We start from the raw sequence: 5,806 nt of genomic DNA on the forward strand, positions 1-5,806 counted from the left end.
GACATTTTCTAAAAGGAAGACGTCTATGTTACAGCTTCTACAAAAGGAGATCCATGATGGAAAACCAAAAGTGCTACCAAGTGCATTTTAAAACAGCCACTCTTGTCAGCACACGGTAGTATTTTCTCAGTTTATAGCAACAGGAAAATGTCAGTCAGTTTCACACATGGGATTTAATAGAAGTCAGAAGGGGAGGAAATCTCAGTCCAACAGCTACCTGCTGAATTTGGCAAGAAGCCTTTCAAACAGAAAACAGAAGCAAAATGAGCTTTCAAGGAGAACGACTCCACTGTAAACACTACTGAAATGTTTTGCAGAAATGCAGATTCTTTGCATACCGCAAGTTTAGCCAACTTCCAGGGGCATGAGCAGTAGGACCACCCTCTTTTAATATTAGAAAGTAACACAGATTTTCAGGTTAAGGTACAGTGACAGTGCTTCCTCCCTTGGAATGACAGATGCCTGCCAACTGGGTTGCATTGCCACTCAGATTTTTATGCGTGATTTCTCTCCTTCACTTTTTGGTCAGTTCGCTTAGTTCCATACTTCGGCATTAATAGTTGGTATTGCATATTTTCCAGATCTTGTCAGCATAGCACCCTTCATATAGGGATCCTTCACCTTTGTCATGAAACTCTGTGGAATTCCTGTGCTCTTTTTAACTCTGGGAACAGACTCAAATTTTTTTGTCCTGTTCAAGAAAAGAGAGGGAGATGTACCTCAAGACCCACACTTAAAATGACATGTCCCTGATTATTTTAAGCAGCAAAAGCCTTTAATCCTCTCCTTTTACCTAGCGTAAGGGTTGCTCAACTGAAATACTTATTTTCCTACAGGATATAGCCAGGATGTTCCAAAGGCTTGAACAGGGTTTTGAACTCCAGCAACATTCTTTGGCTTAACTTCAGGTTGCTTAAGGCTGACATATGCCTTAGCTCACCATCCACTCAGAGAAGAGACAAACCCGCTGCTCCTCCTCCAAAGCACAAGTCAGAGTGAGAGCTTAATCTTGTGCTCTGAATCAGTCACTGGAGAAACCTACACTCACCATCTATAGGTGAAGGTTGAGTTCATACCTCACACGTATACCTTCAGTGACTAACGTGAAATGGCATCAATGCTCAACCAGGGACTTAGTCTAATTAAAACACGCAAATATGCAACAGATGGGGTCAAGAGAAATGTCTTGGTTCGATACAAAATAATAAAAACTGTGAACTGGCATTAAAAAGAGTGGAAAACAGAAAAATTTCCAGTAATACTGAAGTATATAAAAATATGCATGAAAGTTCATAGAGAAAGATCTACGGACGTATTTAATGTCTACGACCTAGAAAGAAAATTCCACCTTTATAATTCCAGCTTCCCCTTGAATTTGGAAGGGCTTTGCAACATTGCCATATAACCTCTGCCTTTCACCCCAAGCGAAACAATTCTTAATATGAGTGTTCATGTATTTGTTATGTAACTGTGAAGTTATAACCATTAAAAACTAGGGTAACACCAGAAGTCCCCCACAATCATACCCCATTTTTCGAGCAGTTCTTTATGTAGTGGCCAGGTCTTCCGCAACGAAAGCAAGTATATGATGGTGGAGTCGGACCTAAGGGTTTCTTCATGTAACTAAAAGGTTTGAGAGGGAAAAAAGAAAAAGGTAGGCACGTGTCTCTCTTGTTAAAACACACATCTCTGCAATTTTCCCATAATCTTCAAAGAACAGATTGGACATGATCAACACTTACTTGACTGGATCGTATTCATGGCAGGACTGTACCATTAAAGCTTTTAGTTCATCTTCTCGGAAGCACTGGCTTCAGCCAGACTGGCAGTCTGTTTCACAGGTAATTATTTGACACGCACATTAGAAACACATTTAAACCCACACAGCCAAAGACAACACCACTCACCCCATCCTGTAAAGAGCAGCACAGTGCTACCTGAGGTTGCATGAAAACAGCAGCTTACATAAAATATAGCTGTACTGAAGATGTTCTGGGGAGTCCTTACGCCATTACAGGGTGTTTATGTGCCTGTTAACTTACTTGGAAAGAGCATCCTAGGGCACTCAAAACCTTAGGCTCTCTTTGTGCCTTCCCTAAAGACTTGTGTAACTAATCCAATTTTCTGCCAAGTGGACTGAGGCCATGTGCAGCAAAAAATTACACTATCCAGAATTTTTATGCTGATTTTTAAGCTCCAGACTGGTTGAAAGAGAAGACATCCACTGTATGCTTAATTGAGAAAGATGTATGCAAGGATCATTATTTAATTCAATTTTGCAGCATTCAAAGGCACACAAATTAAGAGTTGGGGAAGTTGCTTTTGCTTGCTGAAATTCAGCTTCCGATACAGAAGCATGATGTAACCTTCAGGTGCACAATCTCTCTTAAATCCTCCACAGAGCTGACGGGGATAGGCACGTCTTGTGTCCCTGAATATCTGGGACTAGGAAAAGGCCTTCTCAGAACGTGTCTTCACGGCCTTAAAAAGGATGAGCTATCCAGCAACCACCCTTACCATGCGTATTCTAAGAGAAAAAGAAATACTGGCAACACTGTTTATCATGGGGAGGAGGAATACAGCTGGAAAACTGTGAAGAAAACCATGGAACAGCAACACAGGATTCTGGCTGCGATGTGTGTTATTTCATGAAAAATGACTTGAAATAAAAAATGATGGTTGGTGGGAGTTGTGCGTAGTAAACTGTAGCTGGAGTAGGTTCAGAATACTTTAACCAGGGAATTAGAAAGATATTTTGAACATTGGCAGATATAATACAGATAGTAATTCAGAAGCAGAGCACAAAAAAAAACAATACAGCTCCTAAGGGAAGATTCCTAACGGCCTCTTTCATACACACAGCATTTCTTTCTGTGGAGGCAAGAGCAGGCTGAAAACCACAGAAGACGGCCAGGAAGAGCAGAAAATTCACGGCAGTAAATACACAAGCTGCAAAGCATGTTCTAGCTTGACCTCACACAGGGTCACATGTACCCTCACTTCCCAAGAGCCGGTGTGACGGGTACACTCGATCCTATAATCAAACTAGCTGTAGTTTGGTAAAGGCTCCAAAGGAGGTAAAGGCCTGAGCCATAGCCAGGCCAAGAACTCCTCTAGTTTCAATCTCTTCTCTGAAAACCCACAAAGGAGCCGAGTGACCCAGTGAGCACCGCTGCCTATCACCTTGGAACACTCATCATGCGATTAACACAGGAATAGTGGGTGGCTTTTCCAAGACTCATTTATCAAGGAGCAAAGAAAGTTGTGGGCACAAGGAGTCTCATCCATACCTTTCCCATGGCATGTGATTTGACTAGGAGCCAGCCACTTTATCCCATAAATATGACAGCCTAAGGGAGCCTTCTTTCAGCTCTCCCTCCTAGACAATGTGGCTGCACGGCAGTGATCTCCCCTTGAGCTGGGACGCCTCTCAAGGTTGCTCCTCGAGGCAGAGAGACCTGTTCTCAATGGCAGATCTTTGCTAAGTGACTGACAGCATGCTGAATTCATACTAAGGAAACAGTACTAATCCATGTAGCTACTTAATATTAGCTATTATAAACTTTGTACAGATAATTCCATTAGACATAAACTGTTGTCCAACTCTGAGACTAAGATTGGACCGAGCCACACCTAGGCTCCATGAGGAGTTTAGAAAGCAAGGGGGTCCCCTCTGAACCTCGTGACTCAACGGGAGGGTCTTCCTTACCCTTTTGCATCTCCGGTCTCTGTGTGAATCCTTCCAGCTCGATTCTAACTCAGTTCTCCTTCCTACGTGTGAGATACGTTCATCTGATTCGTGTCAATATAAACAATGCTAGGACCGCATAATAAAATGTGACCCTCACTGTCTATGTAATCTTTAACCATTTTGTCGATCCCTGTGTAACTGCAGGCAGGGAGGAGACAGATGATATGTACATAGTTCATTCTTTTTTTTTGCCAACCCAAAACCGGTTCTGTTGTTAACTATCCTAGAAGAGAACTGAGGCATTTGGATGTGCACTTGTCTTCAGGGATTGCAGTGCTTGGGATCTTGATGGGCCATTTGTTGTGTGTATTTGTTTTGGGGGGAGGTGTCTGTTGTAGACTTGTTTGGGTTCTGGTGATCAAGGCAGGTGCTGTGAAAGGTATCCGCGGTTACACAGGATGTCTGCTGTCTAGCACGAACAGTGGGGAGCCTGGTCAGAGACAAGTTTCTAAGCTCCCACACAACCAGGAGATGGAGAAGAACATGCCTAATATGAATATGTAACGAACGTTAGACTATAAAAGAAGCTGTCTTGTTTTTCACGGCCCACCTTGTGGTAGAGCAGAAGCTCCCCACGTGCCCAGCGCTGTTTGCTTGCCTTTATTCATTTAATAAATTGTTAACTTTGTTTAAAATCCTGTTTGGGACAAAATTCATTTACAACAGTACGTGTCTTCCATGCAGTAATTAATAAGGCTGTCCAACTTACTGAACCTCGGGAAACCACTGTCAAACTTTGTTAAATTCCCCAAATTTACTGAACTCTGTCAAATTATTATTTTACCGCAATAAAACACACTGACGCTTGTCTCCTTCTGAGCGAGGTGCATTCCGCCCCTTGGCGAGAGATTGGCGCAGCTGCCAGGATCCTACATCAGGGCGAGCGGTTGGCGCAGCCAGCAGGATCCTGAATCTGGACTCGCGACAGCCCACAGCACAGCCTGCGTGGGACGAAAGGCATGCATCAGACCTCGGGGCCATCAGACCCACAGGGAGGCCTGGGGACAGCAAGGGCACCTGCTGTGTCCCCACCAGAGCTGCCGGCTGGAGAGGAGGCCGCCCTGCCTTCCCCTGGCCCGCGGACATGAAACGCTGACCTCCAGCTCTCAGGGCTCGGGCTGGCAACCCTCGGGGCAGCAACAGGAACCGCTCTGACCCTGGTCGTGGGGCCGTCCCTGGGGCTGAGCACTCAACTGAGCCTTGGCAGGGCCCTCGGGTGATCACCGAGGTCTCCCCTCAGGCCCCTCCACCCTGGCAGATACCTGCTGCTGCTCCTGCAGCTCCCCTGGCCCTTTCCCTGGACCCCCCTCACCCCACCTGCCCCCAGCCCATCTCTCCCCCATTTCTCCTCAGGCTGCTCGGCCTCTGCCCCCTCCGGCCATGCCCCAGGCCGGCTGTGACTGACTGGCTGCCTCCAGCTCCGCTGATTGGCTCAGCCATGGCCAATAGCACAGCTGTTGCTGGGCGGGCAGGGGCCGCCTCTCCTCACAGAGCCCGCCCACCCCCGCCCAGCTGCTCCTCAGCCAGCCGGGGCACTGGGCCTGCAGAGAGATGACCTTTGGGAAGGGCCCTTCGGTCCGGAGCTGTTCCCTCAGCAGCGCTTGCGAGGTGTGCGTGCAGCTCTGCCGTCCCTCAGTGCTGCTGTGGGGTCTGCGCCTGCTCGGAGAGGGAGGGAGAGGAGCTGCCCTGCGTTTGCTCCGGGTCGGCAAATCTTTCCCAAAAGGCGTGTCTGTCTGCGCTGCCAGCCACAGCCCTGGGCAGGAGGAGCTCTGTGACGGGAGCCCAAACCCCTTACAAATCCCCCAATCCCCTCAGAGACCCCAAACCCCTCCAATACCCTCACGGATCCTCCCAAACACCTCAGAGACCCCAACAGCCCCTCACAAATCCACTCACAGACTGCCGAAACTGCTCACAAATCCCCCCCATCCCCTCACAGATACCCCCAAACCCCTCAAATCCCCTCATGGATCCCCCCAAACCCCTCAGGGACCCCAACATCTCCTCACAAATCCCCTCACAGACCCCCCCCATCCCCTCACAGACCCCCCCAAA

Source organism: Accipiter gentilis, unplaced genomic scaffold, assembly GCF_929443795.1.
Source record: "Accipiter gentilis unplaced genomic scaffold, bAccGen1.1, whole genome shotgun sequence".
NCBI lineage: Eukaryota > Metazoa > Chordata > Aves > Accipitriformes > Accipitridae > Astur > Astur gentilis.